This window comes from Hypanus sabinus, chromosome 7, assembly GCF_030144855.1.
Source record: "Hypanus sabinus isolate sHypSab1 chromosome 7, sHypSab1.hap1, whole genome shotgun sequence".
Taxonomy (NCBI): domain Eukaryota; kingdom Metazoa; phylum Chordata; class Chondrichthyes; order Myliobatiformes; family Dasyatidae; genus Hypanus; species Hypanus sabinus.
The window spans coordinates 87,525,952-87,543,166 of NC_082712.1; the positions used below are offsets into that span (position 1 = coordinate 87,525,952).

The following is a 17,215-nucleotide window of genomic DNA, read 5'->3' on the forward strand; positions in this document are numbered from 1 at the left end:
GGCCACCGCTGCAGCGGCCATACGAGGGGCCGTTTATGGTGCTCCAGAACAACGGGTCCATGTTCGTGCTGGACGTTGGGGGGAAGGAGGAGGTTTTCACGGTGGACCGCCTCAAGCCGGCCCATGTGGACCTGGCGCAACCGGCCGAGTTTCCGGCGCCTCGGCGCAGAGGCCGACCTCCCAAGCAGGTTCTGGCCCAGACTGTGGACATTGGGGGGTGTATCGCCGGTTCTGGGGGGGGGGGTTATGTGGCGACACATTTCCTAGCGTATCCGAACCGACTCACAATTAGATAGCCTACGGGGGTTTGCGAGCACAGAGCTTTGGAGCCTCTGCGCCGTGGGGGGCCGGTTGACAGAGGCTTAAAAGTGAGGCTGAAGTTTTCGAATAAAGTTTTTTCCTTCGACTGCAGTTACCGACTCCATGTCGTAATTTTAGCGCTGCGTGTAGCATACCGCTACAGCACTATGGAAGTTGGGCAACAGCTTACTAGTAGTTCAAAAGAAATACAACTAAAAACATTAACAACACTTTTCGGAGGTAAATTGTGGTATACTATCACTGCAAACAAAGAAGTAAGTGAAGGCAGACTCAAGGGATGAACTGTGCTAGTGCAAAGCAGATTCTGTTCAGAGAATTTAGCACCAAACACAAAGTAGGCAAAGACCTCAAAACTAGATACCATCTTTATTTCATGAAATCATGGGGAGATGTTCCTCATGTCTCTGCCAACACAATGTTACAATTCAAATGCACCTATACAATTGGTTCCTCATTGATGACGTGATTTATTGTTAAATTAGTACAAGGAACATAGACCAATTCTTATCATACTACCTCCATGATTCTGCTAACCCTTAGTCCTCAATGGAGTTAAAAGTGGGCGATTCGGAAGAATTCTGATATCCATTCATCTAATGTGGGTATGCGGTTGGATCGCTCTAAGTGCTTCACCAATTTGGAGGGGTTGAGAAAGGCTTCAGGTTGAGTTGCAGAGTCTAGGCCCAGAGTGCATCACTTCAGCTGGGCCCAGGTCCCATTGTGTAACACAACCTGGTGTTTGGACAAGAAAGACTGAAAAGACATGGTATCAGGACTGGAGCTAAGGGTCGGGTCAATTTCGCTCCCTCTCCCACGATAGTCACTCCTTTCACCACTGCTCTAAGGCTGTGAGACTACTCCAGCTGCTATGCACTTCATGTCTGCAAGCTTTGCGGCGATTTGCCCTGCTCTATGATGAACTGAGACCAAGGCTTTGGGCCTACTCTGGCTGCTCCAGGGATTTGAGCCTTTGCACTCAATTTGGTTCAAAATGCTGTTGCTTGCTTCTATTGTTTGCATGATTTGGGTTTTTCTCTGCACATTGGGTGTATGTCTCTTTTTTAAAAAATTGGTTTCTTTCGGGTTTCTTCATTAATGGCTCCCTGCAAGCAGACAAACTCTGAAGATTGTATAATTTATACATACTTTGATAACAAATATACTTTGAATCCTTTTGAACCGTTTGGTTGGTTGAGAAACTGCCCACATTTCTCGACTTAATTCTTATATTAAAAAAAAGTGATCACCACGTTACCCGGGGGAGGGTGCAAACGGTTCCTAGAAAACATCATATAGCAATTTTCCTTAACACAAGAAGTCACATCATCTGAGTGTGCATCAAGAAATTAGAGATCAGAAAAAAAATTAAACATTGATTCTGAATTTTATCCTGCATCTCAAATTTTTCGCTGGTGACTTGTGAATTCTAGGAGTGTGAATTTCCGTTACCTGAACAGGGAGACATAACAAATGTGTGCCTATCACACAACACATTTCAAGAGCACCAAGCAGCTAAACAGTCCTATGGTCTCCAACTGATCATTCATGGCTTCATGCCAGCATAACGCTAGAATACAAAGTTTGACTGCATTCCAACCAAAGTGGATCCATATTCCTAGTTCCAACGCACTCTGCTTCCTTATAGCCTTCCAAAATATTGAGAAATCACTCACAAGCTGCAGTTAAAAAAATCACTGACCATCAGAACAAGCTTCAGCCCATCAAGCCGAATGCCCATTTGCAACTCACACAAGTTTACCTCACAGAAACTCCAAGAATAGGGTTTTCAGTCTGATTAGTTCCTTCACATTATCAGCAACTTTAAAAAGATACCTATAATCCAACAACATCCCATCTCCAACCCCTTCCCCAATATGAAGGACAAGCACCGTAAGTTCTGTCTTCAATCACCTTATATATTATGCAATGAGATCAGAATCTACTTTGTGTTGCAAACAAGAGCATTTTGTTGTGCATTAACAGAAGGAGCCCATTCAACACATGACCATGATGCCAATTAAGATTAATAAAACAATTTTTTTTTAAATTCACTGAGCCTGGCTGATGAAGCTAACATTCATTACAATCCCTTAAAAGAGCTGAAACCCTGGCAAGAGTACTTTCACATTGCTGTTGAGTAGAGTTCCAGCAATGATCATTTCCAATTCAGGATAGAGGGGAACCTACTAGTGGCGGTGCTCCAATAATCTCACTTTCCAGTACTTGGCTCTAAACCTTGAATATTATGGCACAGTAAGTTTGTAAACTCAATCAGATCTATCATGGGTACTAGCCTGCCCAGCAGCCAGGACATCTTCAAGGAGCAATGCCACAAAAAAAAAAGCATCGATCATTAAGGACCCCATTCACTGAGGACATGCCCTCTTCTCATTGTTACCATCAGGAAGGTAATACAGGAGCCTGAAAGCACACTCAACGATTCAGGAAAAGCTTCTTGTGCGTATGTATGCAAATGCATGTGTGCATACGTATCAATGGTGCATTCATCAGAAAATCAAATTGAGACATTTCCTTCCTTGTCAATACCTTCAACTGCATGTTCAGCATAAAGATGCAGCACCTTCAAACACACAGCTACAAGATCTGTAAATTTTCAGTATGAGGAATGCCTGCAGTTTGAAAAGTACTGAAAGCATTACAGTAGTAACACCCTGAGCACTAACATACCTCAATTTGATTACAAATCAATTTATCAATAACACAGAGAGAAGAATGGGGGTAGGGAAGAAACTAAAACCAATCACTTATAAAGGAATTGGTGGAGAACTACATATGGAGGTTGTCAAATTAGACTACATGCGTAAAGAAGAGTGAGCCGTATGGCAGAAGGTTTAAGCAACTTAAATGCAGATTTCCACTGAAATTTGTAACTGACACAATGCCAAAAAGAATATTGTGGAACAATGGCAAAGCTAATCAACTCTCTCTTTCTAAAAGGAAAGAATTTAAATCCATACTCACACAATCTCCCCCAGAGGCTCAGCTGGATTTTTTTTGTCAGTTAGGATGGCGATAGGGATACTACAATTGGTCTCAGTATCACTGGGTTGGAGAAAGAAAAAAAATATTGGCAACAGGACAATAAGCAATTCCAAATAAGCAGATTGTTGTTTGGCAATGAAACATGTGAAGCAGCTAGGTTAATACATTGGAACAGAGAAGGCTAACTCAGCTGCAAACAATTATAAACATTTTGGATAAGAGATTAATAAAATGTGTAAATTACTGCTATTTTAAGATCTAAGGGATATATACAACAGGACTTTCAAAAGTGAAAACACATAATAGAACAGTCAAAAGTCATAGCATTCTTTGCTTTATAAAAAGTGAAATTTTTCTTGAATAACCAATAGAAATCATTACATGAAATAATGTAACGCTCCCATTATTTACTCTATACTATAGAACAGGGGCTCCCAACTTCTTTTAAGCCATGGACCCATACCAATAACTGAGGGGGTCCCTGTTCTACAGGGACCTTGAGAACATGGGTCAGGCAATACCAATGACGTAACAAAATGAGGAAAACTTTTAAAGGCAGACATGGGTGTTAAAAATTGACACTGACTCTTAATTCCCAGTAGTGAATAGTTTGGGAAATATTTGGAACAAATTGAATTTCAAACAAAAATTCTACCAAGTTCAATTCCCTAACAAAAACAGTAAGACAAACATCTCAAAAAGTAATAAACTGTATAGGGAAAATGGATATTTCTTCTACACATACAGCAGAGATGAGAAAAGCTGAACATAATATCATCAGAATCTTTCAAAGTCCAACGCTACATCCCTACCTACCATGAGAGGTGAAAACAGTTAAGGCTGGTCAACAGGACTTTGCTGAAGCCATATAGGCCAATCCCCTGCACAGTGGGAAGAAGAGTTGATGAACTCCAACCATACCATCTACTTCAGAGAACAATGAAGATGGGAGGTATTGAATGGCCAATGATTGACTGGGAGCTAATGACACAAGTAATTAAAATCACCAGTAGGCCCGCAGCTACTCAATGATGAGCCAATTTTATTTATTGTATAATTTTATAATTGTATTTACAAAAATACACATGTAACATGCAATTTCCCATGCAATGACCATTAATTTTGAACAAGATTTTCTCCCACTGTGATATTCTTCCTGGTTGATAAATTTGTGACAAACCTCCTGCCCATTTTGTAATTTAGCAGTAAGATCATATTCAAGGTAAACCTTGTAGCACTGAGCTCCAGTGCTTTCAGCCCCCCACTTCACCCAGGTCAGCTCTACCATTCAACAGTAGCTTTGCCTATGTGCTATCGGCTTATAGCTAACATTATAAAGTAGTGACCATGGTAAGTCCTCCTAGAATATCTCAATGAGATAATTTCCCATACTAAACATTAAGTTGATCTACACACACTAGCCTCTCCATGTACTGTAGCTCAACGTTGAAATCATATTCATTGCCTTTATTGAATTGCTGAACATTAAAATCTGCCTGAAGAACCTACATGAGGAAATCTGCAGATGATGGAAATTCAAACAACACACACAAAATGCTGGTAGAACACAGCAGGCTAGGCAGCATCTATTGGGAGAAGTGATGTCGATGTTTCGGGCCGAGACCCTTCATCAGGACTTCTATAGGGAGAAGCGATGTCCACGTTTCGGGCCGAGACCCTTCGTAAGGACTTCTATAGGGAGAAGCGATGTCGACGTTTCGGGCCGAGACCTTCGTCAGGACTTCTATAGGGAGAAGCGATGTTGACGTTTCGGGCCGAGACCCTTCGTCAGGACTTCTATAGGGAGAAGCGATGTCGACGTTTCGGGCCGAGACCTTCGTCAGGACTTCTATAGGGAGAAGCGATGTTGACGTTTCGGGCCGAGACCCTTCGTCAGGACTTCTATAGGGAGAAGCGATGTCGACGTTTCGGGCCGAGACCCTGACTTAGGGTCTCAGCCCGAAACATCGACATCACTTCTCCCCATAAATGCTGCATAGCCTGCTGTGTTCTACCAGCATTTTGTGTGTGTTGTTGAAGAACCTACATGTTATTTTTGCTACCACAGAAATCCCTTAAATACTCCAAAGCCAGTACTTCCATGAATTCACTGTTCATGAACAGCAGTCAGTAACAGAATTATTCACTGATAAATCAAGTTAATCCAGTACCAGCTTTCAAGTCCTGCATGCCTGCTTTCCATTCAGTAATATCAAGGCTAATCATCTCCACTTGCTTGCACTAATGCCGCATCCTTCAATTCTACAATATTTAAATATCCATGAATGCCATTTATCTATTCAGTGATTCAGTCTCTATAGCTCTTTTGGTTAACACATCTTCAGTCTGGGTGAACAAACATACATTCTCCTTGCTGCCTGAATGGCTGTTATGAGAATGTTTACTTGTCGGTCGAAATTGTGTGGGTTATCAAGTGGCCGGTTTGACGTATAGAGCAGCTCTTTCTCAATGGTTGCGTTGTGTGCCATTGAACTGGTGTCCAGTTACCGACACCTTGGGGTACAAGAATAGCACATGCAGAAGGCTCGCTCTCCCCTTTTGTTCCCTGGGTGTGCATCACACTGAGATTGGGACCAGTGCTGAAGAACCATTGGGAAAGCATGCTCCAGACATTGAAGGCCCATGCGCAGTCTTAACTCAGTATGTTTGTTGAATATTTAGTTTTGTACTTAGATCTTGGCTGAATCTATTACTGTTAGTAAATAAATGATTAATATGCTTATTCATAATCAGTGTCTTCTGTCTCACTCAACAAACCTGTGAACCTGCTTCTACACAACAAAGGCCATTCCTTATTTTGCAACTACAGCCACACCACCACTTTCATCAATGTGATCACATATCACTATTCTAAACATTACAAGGCAATCCCAGTCTATTCTCTCATAATAAACCTGCGACCCCAGAAAGGAACCTGGAGAATCTTAGCGGCATCTTTCTTTGCCTGTACTGGTGGTACAGTGACATCTACACCAGACTTCAGAACGAGAGGTCCTGGGTTCAAATCCAGCCCGCTGCATTGAGTGTAGAGCTAACAACTCTGCCTCGTAGAACAAACGCTGCAGAAACAACGAGGTTGCCACCCAATGTGCCAAACTGGGACAGGGATCTTTCCTTAGTCAGAAGTCCAGCCAGGTGCCCAATATTCCAGTTGCTGTCTTTGTTCTCTATATGTAACCACACAATCTCTTTTATACTCGTTCTTCTTGCAGTGGAAGACAATGTCCTGTTTCCTTGCTTAATCGAAATATAGGCAACCCTCCCATCCCTACAATAAGAAGTTGGCATTCTGAGAAAACAGAGCATATCACTAATTTCCAAGACTTGAAGTAAAGTCACCTGCATGCACATCATTTCAAGAGAATTAATGAAAGTATAACATTTTCCTCCTGTAAATTCTCTAAGAGTGAATTCTATTCTGCAGCTTAAATTTCTGGGGAGTGATTCATGAATGGTGCAAGGGCAAATTTCTGCTACAAAAAGTAATGCAGAGTTGCCTGTATTTACTCTCGGTGATTCATACACAAAGGTACCAAAGCTCAATTGAATACTAATTTCTTTCAATCCTTTTGGTAGGTTCAGGGCAAAAATGTCAAGATGCTTTACTACAAATCAACCAGAATTTGGGAACTTATTGAATGCTAATCAACTGAGGCTACCTAGCACAAATTATCTGAATGAACACACCAGGCACCAATTCAATGGCTTTGCAACATGTGTAACAATTTGTTACTGTACATCCAAAAGGTTACAAACTCCCAAATCAGAACACGGGTATCATGGTAGTGAGGAATATACTGCATGCATAGCCTACTGTTCTTATTCTACACCCCAAGATTTGACATCTCATACAAAACCAAAGTGAAAAGGCCAAAGATTCTCTAGATTTGTGTCCACTGTATCACCACATTGTCCAACCAGCTGCACTTGTGGTTTGAGGCGACTTACTCTGGAAATCCATTAAAACAATAGCTGTTCTAAATAATTTCAGATACTTCTGCTATAATACATTTCTATAAAGTAAATTGGTTTTATTATGAATGAATAAGGAACACTATTAGCATAATCCTGGCTGCATTGGTCAAATAAGATTGCAATTGGGTAAACCAGCTTGAATCTAAACTCTAAAAGCAACTATAGCCTGTTTGGTTTTATCTTTCTACAACACAAAGTTTCCAAGGAATACAACAATCAACATCAGCAAAACCAAAAGAACTGACTGTGGACTTCAGAATGGGTAAGATGAGGAAATGCACACCAGTCCTCAGAGGGATCAGAAGTGGAGAGAGCCAGCAATGTCAAGTTCCTGGGTGTCAGTATCGCTGAGGAACTAACATGGACCCAATATATCGATGCAGCTACAAAGAAAAACCATGGAGAGCATTCTTAACTGGCTGCATCAATGTCTGGTGATGGTGGGGGTTGCGACTACACAGGATCGAAGTAAGCTGCAGAGAGTTATACACTTAGTTAGCTCCATCATAGCATCCAGGACATTTTCAAGGACCGATGCCACGAAAAGGCAGCATCCATCATTAAGGATCCCCATCATCCAAGTCATGCTCTTCTCATTGCTACCATCGGGAAGGAGGTACAGAAGCCTGAATGATTCAGGAACAGCTTCTTGCCCTTTGCCATTCAATTTCTGAAAGGACATTGAACCCATGAACACTACTTCACTACTTTTTTATTACTATTTTTGCACCACTTATTTAATGTATATCTAACATGAATTTCAGCTATTATATATACCAACTTGCTGTAATTCATGTTTTTCCTCTATTGTTATGTATTGCATTATACTGCTGCAAAGACAAATTTCACGATATGGGTAGTCCCCGAGTTACAAAAATCTGACTTACAGACAACTCGTTCTTATGAACCGAGGAAGGAGAATGCCGTCCGCCATTTTAAGTCAGATCGCGACGCTGTCCGCCATTTTAAGTCGTTGCTATTTGGCTTAAATTTTTCTTAGCAAGATTCACCCTGACCCTGCCCTCCCCCGTTCCGGTCAGCTGGTGGCGCAGTGAGATCAGCGCCGGGCTGGATAACGGAGGTTCCTGAGTTCGATCCAGTGACAGACCACTCCCGTGCCGGGTTGATGTCGATCCAGTGACTCTTGTACCGTCCCTGCCGGGTTGATGTCAGTGCGCAACTCGACCTCGTAAAAAAAACACTGCCACCTCCAGTTTAAATTCCCACGTGGAATATTGTGGAGGATCAAATACAGTACCCAAACCCAGCACAGCCCCCACTTGTCCCATTTAACCTGTCTCAGTGCGGTGGAGTTTCGGACCCGGGAATTCAGTGTGGTGGTCCCTAACACCCAGCGGACCTCGGGAGCCAGCAGAGGTCGGGACCCGCCACATTTCCGTTCTGATCTTGATTGAAAATAAAGTAGAAACAATAAAGTGATTGGAAAGAGTTGAAACGCCATCAATCATTGGAAAAGTGTTAGGCTACAGTCAGTCAACGATGTGGACAATTTTAAAGGATAAAGTGAAAATAATGGAGCATGTGAAGGCCCTGCCCCAAAGAAAGCTACAATTATTACTAACCAATGCAGTGGTTTAATTATTGGAACACATATGTTTAAGTGTTTTATATGCATAGAAAGGTAAAAATATATACCAAGACAAACTTTTGACTAACTGACGCTAAATAATACCGGATGTACTTGCTCCGACTTATGCACAAATCTGACTTAAAGACGGTCTCAGGAATGGAACTCGTACATAACCCGGGGACTGCCTGTATATGCTGGTGATATTAAACCTGATTCTGAATCACTTTATAGCGGAGCTACTTGTACTTGTTGGGCTTTGCCGAATAACCACAAACTTAAGCCCTTATTATGTTGTGCCATCTTGGAAACATCCTGGATCATTTCTCCTCAATAAATAAATGAAAAAGTATATATTTTTGTGTTATTTGTTTAATTGGGTTCTCTTTACTAATTTTAGGGCTTACATGAAGATCTGATCACATTTTAGGTTATACTTATGCAGAAATAGCGAAAATTTTAAACTTCTAAAATTCAAACTTTCTACCACCACTGTACCACCATGCAACTGGATGTTGAACTTCCTAACCAACCAGATAGTCATGATGCACAACTACTTCTCCCTCTCCATCATTCTAAATATGGGTGCCCTCTGTGTGTTGAACCCACTGCTGCTCACACACGATTGCAAAGCCAAACACTTGATTAATCTCATTAAGTGTGCCAACAACGATGAGACAGCCTACAGAGAGGAATTGAAGAGCTCAAGGCTGATGCCAGTCAAAGAACATCAATGTCAATAAGACAAAGGATATGATTATTGACTTCAGAACTCACACTCCTCTTTACATTTACAGCACTATAGTGGAAACTGAGCAGTTTCAAACTCCTGGGAGTGCACACCCCTAAACACATTCTACACAACCGGGAAAGATCACCTCTACTTTGAGGCTGAAAAGAGCTGGACTATTCACACGTCCTTCTACAGATGCACAGTAGCATAACATGCTGATCATTGCTTGGTACAGAAACTGCACATTACTGTGCCAGAAAAGGGCTAGTAACGTCATGAAGGATCCCATCCAGCCTACACACAGACCATTTGCCCCACTCCCATCAGGGAGGAGGCTACATAGTATCCACATCAGGACCACCAAACTCAGACTGTCAGTTTCTCCAGAAGGCTGATCTATAGCTCCACCCACTATCCTACCTCTCCATATCCACACCACCACTACTTTATCATTTCCTGTCAGAGTCATCTTACGTGTAGATACCCCTGTGCCTAGCATCATTTTATGGACATACAATCAGTATAAGCTATTTATTTATATTTGTGCTTTTTATTATATTTATCTTATTGTGTTTTTTTGGGCCACATCAGATCCAGAGAAACATTATTTTGCTCCTTTTTACACTTGTGTACTGGAAATGACATTAAACAATCTTGAATCTCTATATTTAAGGATGCACTGGCATGTCCAGAGGAAGTTCTTGGGTTAACAGGAGGAGAATTTAATGGCTCTAGGCTTGTACTCACTGGAGTTCAGAAGAATTGGGGGGGGGGGGGGGGTGGAGGAGGAGGAAATCTCAATTAAACCTACTAAACATTGTAAGGCCTGGACAGAGTAGATCTGGAGAAGACATTTCCAATAGTGAGAGTCTAGGGCCACAGGGCACAGCCTCAAAATAGGAGGACAGCACTTTAGAAGAGATGAGGAGGAATTTCTTTCGCCAGAGGTTGGTTAATCTGTGGAATTTGTTGTCACAGTCAGCCAAATCACTTAGTATATTTAACATAGATTGATAGGTTCTTGATTAGTAAGGGCATCAAAGGTTACAGATTAAGAGGGATAATAAATCAGCCATGATGGAATTGTGGAGCAGACCCAATTATCTGAATGGCCAGATTCTGCCCCTATATCTTATGTGTAGTATAGGCCTCCATTAGTCTCGATAGTCCAAGGATTTGCACAACCCTGGGCAAGGTTGTATGGAAGACCAGCAGTTGCCCATGCTGCAAGTCTCCCCTCTCCACACCACTGACGTTGTCCAAGGGAAGGGCATTAGGACCCATACAGCTTGGTATCGGTGTTGTCGCAGAGCAATGTGTGGTTAAGTGCCTTGCTCAAGGACACACATGCAAGCTCAGCCAAGGCTCAAACTAGCAACCTTCAGATCACTAGACGAACGTCTTAACCACTTGGCCACGCGCCAACACCTATGTCTTATAATCGCAAGACAATATAATTATTTAATCCTCACTCTGCCTTCATTTCACATGGAACTTCTAGAGTAAGGAAAATATCTTTTTCTGGAGAGCAATATTCAACCAGATCTCGTGGATACCATTCCTGCCTTTCACATGAAAGACCTCTTGCAGATCAACAAATTCTACACATAATAGATGGCTGCAATTCATGGATATTTTTTCTTCTTGTAACAACGGGAGAAAGAACTTGATGATTCTGCTGCAAAATCACAGGGGAAGTATTTTTTTCCAGCAGGATTTCAGCATTTTCAGCAGGTGGCTAGGCACAGCTCAAATGCCATGTATAAATTTGCTGATAAGACAACTATCACTGGTAGAATTTCAGATGGTGAAGAGAGGGCATATGGGAGTGATTTGTTCAGCTGGTTGACAGGTGTCACAGCAACAACCTTTCATCAGTATCAGCAAGTTCAAAGTATTTACTGTGGACTTCAGAAAGGGTAAGATGAGGGAACACACAACAGTCCTCACAGAGGGATCAGAAGTGGAAAGGGTGAGTAATTTCAAGTTTCTGGGTGTCAACATCTGAGGATCATCCTGGACCCAACTTTTCAATGCAGTTACAAAGGTGACATGAAGCACTTACAATTCATTAAGAGTTTGGAGAAATTTGATATGTCACCAAAGACACACACACATTGAAGGTAGAGCTGTGGATGCAGTGCATATGGAGTTCAATAACACATTTGATAAGGCTCCCCATGTGAGGCTTATTCAGAAAGTAATGAGGTATGGGATCCTATGAGACATTGCTTTGTGGATCCAGAGTTGGCTTTACCACAGAAGGCAAAGGGTGGTTGTGGATGGTTCATATTCTGCATGGAGGACGGTGACCAGTGGTGTTCCGCAAGGATCTGTTCTGGGACCCTTCCTCTGGAATTTTAATAAATGACCTGGATGAGGAAGTAGGATGAGTAAGTTAGTTTGCTGATGACACAAAAGCTTGGAAGTAGGTACAAGGTGGGTGTCAAAAGTACGTTTTTCCACACAAGAGAGTGGTGGTTGCGTGTAATGCACTGCCAGTGAAGGTGGTAGAGACAGATAGACACTCTTAGATAGGTACATGGAGCTTAGAACAATAGAGGGCTATGCAGAAAGGAAATTCTAGGCAGTTACTAAAGTAGGCCACCTGTAATGTGCTGTAGATTTTCTATGTTTCTATCCACTGAAGAAGGCACAGTCTTTACACAGCTTCTCACCTGCAAGATGTCATCTCAGGCATACTGTATACTCAAGAATTTAGAAATGAAATTTGAACCCGTATCTGCTTTTGGATGAAACTTCATACCGTGAGTCCAACTGTTTGCTCACATACAAGACAATAAAGACTAGTCAAAAAGGCAAGTTCTCCTTATGTCCTGCTAACATTTCCCTCCCTGATTAAACCAATTAGCTGATCTTGTATCATTATCATAAGATCACAAGATATAGGAGCAGAATTAGGCCATTTGGCCCTTGGAGTCTCCTCCATTTCATCATGGCTGATTCATTTTCTCCCTCAGCCGCAATCTCCTGCCTTCTTCCTATATCCCTTCATGCCCTGACCAATCAAGAATCTATCAACCTCTGCCTTAAATATGCCCTAAGACTTGGCCTCCATAGCTACCTGTGGTAAAGAATACCACAGATTCACTACTCTCTGGCCAAAGACATTTTTCATCTCAATTCTAAATGGACATCCCTCTACAGAGTTTGCGCCTTCTGGTCTTAAGAATTTGCCACCATAGAAAACATCCTCTCCACATCCACTCTGTCGAGGCCTTTCAACATTCAATAGGTTTGTCATGAGTGATTCACCTCAGGATTCCCCAAAACCTTTGTAGCACTGCAGAGAACAGGCTCACAGTAAATTGCCAAAGTAAGGTCAAGTTGAGCTGAATTTAACCCTAACAAGCAATCCACACTGTTACCCAACAATCACATCTTTTCACCTTTGGCATAATGAGATTACATACAGTTATGTAGCATCTAGAAAATGCAACACCACGTGCAAGGCATACAGCATCCTGACTTGGAAATACGTTGTCAATGCTACCACTGGATCAAAATCCTTGCACTCAAGGTCAACAACCATTCACGAAGCCTATGCCAGAGCAATTTAAAAGCAATAAATTGTGGCCTTAATAACCATCCCCTATCCCATGAACAAATCAAAAAGTAACAACTGTGGAAACAAACAATCATTACACAACAATGTGGGGGGGGGGGAGCACAATAGAGGGGAAGAGTCATAGTTAATCAGAGCAGGAGGAATGGAGGAAGGAGACTTTTTTTTAAGAAACAGATGAGGCCTGTGTAAACTTTTGGTTTCATTTAAAGACATCAACAAAACAAAGGCAGGACATATTCCCATACCACGTTCAGCAGAGGCAAGTCAGTTTTACAGCACCGGTTAGAGCAATATACTAACACCAGTTTGAAAGTACCTTAGATCATGTTTTAGCTTCAGCTACAGGCAAGGCTACAAAGAACAAACAGACTAGAATAAAAATAGCGCGAGTAAAAAGGAAACATAAAAGGTCACCAGCTGATACACATTTCACTTAGTCCTATTTCAACCACGAGGTACAACTGCACACCAGTTACACTACGCAAGTGAAAATTCTTCACAGAAACTAGTAAGCTGAACTAACTCCACACAAACCAATACTATCAGTGACCACTCAAAATTTCTTTTTTTAAAAATTTGATGTCCATCACTACCTACAGGTAAACTTACTTATCTTATCTACAGCTTGGACTAATGGTTATTAGCTGATAATAATCCAAATTACTATTTGTACCAAGGGTTGAACGTAACATCAACAACTAAACCTTCGGAATTTCACTATCTGAAGTGCTTTAGGATACTTGTGTTGACCACACGCTCATGGTGGACATTCTTTTGCCCACCCAATTTATAAGGCTGCTGGTCTGAGTTTTAGCCAATAAATACAAGCACAAAACTCTAGACCAGGGGTTCTTAACCTGGGGTCTGTGAACTTGGATGGGGAAAAAAATTTACATCTCTACTTTCACTAACCTCTAACTGAAATTTTGCATTTCTGTCGATGACTGAATGTAGGCGACAAACCACAATACTATTAGCAGTACCTGAGACTTGGCCACCAGTAGAAATCAGATATTTTCATATCACATTACAGTTGTTACAAAAATCTCAATATTGTTTACTGCATGCTCATCTTTACTTCAAAATGATGGTAGTTATTAGACCTGTCGCTAGATCGAACATAAGTACAGTCTCCCTGTCTGCAGATGTTTGTGTGATGTAGCTGGCCAACTATCAAGCTGACTTGTGCCTAGTAGCCGTTCAGCCACCAAATGGTGAAGTCGTGTGAACTAACATTTGTGACCCAGACATCTACATTATTCCCCATCTATAATTGCTTGTTGATCAACGAGTAGGAGGACAGTCATTTTTATTGTTTGTTAAAGTTTTGCAAAATTGGGCCGTTCAAATGGGAATTCTTAACTCTCCATAAAGCCACATGACCTTTTGTAATACCACACAACTCCATGCACAATAGCCAAATTACAGGAAGGACATCTTTGCAAATTTTCAAATGCTAGAGGGAGTGCTCTACCAAGATGGAGTTCTCTATTCAATAAAGTAATTCTTTATTACTTTGAAGAGAGACAACTATAAACTCCTGGAAACACGTTAGAATTCTTTCAAAAGTTATTTCCAGCTTAATGGCATTAAATTGAACCAAGGATTTCATAATCCTTTTCTTTCTGATATGAACTGTATTCAAAAGCTGTTGATCATTCTAGCCAAAGATCAACTCATTGATCTTAGGTCAAAAAAACCTTACTACAATTGGAATTTAACTCAAAAAGCCTTTGAGAATTCTGATGCTCCCTGAGAGAAGCCTATACTTGCCTTGTAAAACCATCTAAGGAAGCTTTAATTCTATTTATGAATCAGGATTTTCGACACTTGTAGATTTTTTTTAAAAAAGTAATCAAAATCCATTGGAGGTCCAACATGACATGCATGTTGCTTTGTCAAAGAACACCCCTAGGTTAATGTTCTTATCCGAGCTAAATAACAACAGCATTCACACTGATACGTCTTTAAAAAAAATTTAAACGTGCCTATATTTTAAACAGATAGTCTTGTTATAAAGAAGCACATTAAAGACAAATTTCTGCTATAGTACTATTTTGATAACTATTTCAATATAATTGGTTTATTTTATAATCCTGTGTATTTTATTTATTTAAATACATTATTCTCAGAAGGGGTCTGTAGGTTTCACCAGACTGACAAAAGGGTCCACGGTATAACAAAGGTCAAGAAACCCTGTGCTAAACCAACAGTTTACAGCAGTACATTTTTTGGATGAAACATTCAACAGTTCTTATTTTCAGAAACTAACAAAGGACCTATGTTACTCTTCATTACCTTGAATGAGGAAAAATTCTCTCATGCTCTAGCTAATGCTTTCAACTATATAAAGCTAAAGATGAAATAGAATATTGTCATCACAATAAATGGTGCAGGAAGCACAGTAAAGGACTGCCAGTGTCTGTTCCTATTCCTGATGCTCTCGGTTAGGGAGGTTGTGAAAGGCATTCTATCAGGACAAGTCTTTTTAGTTACATCCGACTCCAATGCTAAAGATGACTGATATTCTCATCAGGAGTATCTGCTGAAGAATGCACAACACCCAAAGGGGCTGGGTTGTCCTTGCTCCATAAGCATGGATTGTTGTGTTAGGAGGCAAAGAAAATAATAACTTCCAAACAAAACTATTACTTGCCTTCTATAAACTAAGATTCATCAGAACAAAGAGAACTAGGTAAAATTCCAAGGTCAGATGTGCAGTATAAAGGCAGAAAATCTAACACAGAGAAAGGAATTAAGCTTCAGTTGTAGTGGTTTGTAGACAGAACCCCAACAGAGCCACTTCGAAGATTTGGAAGAAAAAGGCATTTTTACAGGCAGAGATCTATCTAAACATACTTACATACACACACACACACATATATATAAAAAGACAGAGATCTTAAATCTTTTTGAGTAGTGTCATAACAAAAAACTCTCAACTCAACATCAACAGAACCAGAGAATTGATTAACAACTACAGAAGGAAGAAGCTACAAGCGCATGAGCTAGTCATAGAAGATCAGAGATGGAGAGCATCAGCAGCTTTATATTTCTTGGCATCAGCATGCAAATATCAGCACAAAGGCACAACAGCACCTTTACTTCCTTAGATGTTTATGAAGATTCGGCAAGCCAAAGTATTTGACAAATTTCTATAGATGCAGTGCAGAGTATCCTTACTGGTTGCACCACTGCCTGGTATGGAACATCAATACCCAGGAATGGAAAAGACTACAAAAAGTGGTGGATACAACCTAGTCTATCCCAGGCAAAGCCTTCTCCACATTGAATTCATTCACTTATAGCACTGCCACAGGAAAGAAGCATGCATCAAAGACTCTCACCATCCAAGACATGCTCTCTTCTCACTGCTACCATCAGGCAGGAGGTGGACACACTTTAGGTCCTATACCACCAGATTCAAAAGCAGGCCAGTCTGCCCTTTGAACCTACAATCAGCAGGCTCTTGAAACAGCATGGATAACTTCACTGCCCACAACTCTAAACTGATTCTATAACTTACAGACTCACCTTCCAGGACACTTTTACAACTCATTCTCAGTATTATTGTCATTTATTTGCACTTTTTTTCCCCTTTTGCACATTTGTTTGTTAATCTTTGTTTATGTATTTTTGTAAATTCTGTTGTATTTCTTTATTTTCCTGTAAATGCCTGCAAGGAAGGAAATGCCTCTCAAGGTAGTATACGGTATCAAACACATTCTTTTTTTGTGCCTTGTGATGCAAAGGGCTACAACCTTTGCCGTTTCCTTGTCATTTTGTCTGGTTTTTTTTACGAGGCCAAGTTGCTAGCTCGACACTCAACCCAGAATGGATGGAAAGTGTGCAATAAGCTGTCTGGATTCAAACACAGGTCCACTCTACTCAAAGTTGGGTGTGAACACTTGGATAATAAATTTATTTTGAACTTTAAAATGCAATTTCTCACAATCACCATTCACACACTCAGGTTTACCACATT

The 17,215-nt window shown here is 40.9% G+C and overlaps 1 protein-coding gene across 7 annotated transcripts in view; it reads right to left on the reverse strand.

Moving 5' to 3' along the window:
- LOC132396945 (GRB10-interacting GYF protein 2-like) overlaps positions 1 to 17,215 on the reverse strand; it is a 152,456-nt gene that overhangs the window by 120,888 nt on the left and 14,353 nt on the right. For all 7 annotated transcript variants that reach the window (XM_059975085.1, XM_059975087.1, XM_059975089.1 and 4 more), the window contains exon 4: positions 3,304 to 3,384. The gene's annotated coding sequence lies outside the window, so the exon portion shown is untranslated. The remainder of the gene's footprint in view (positions 1 to 3,303; positions 3,385 to 17,215) is intronic.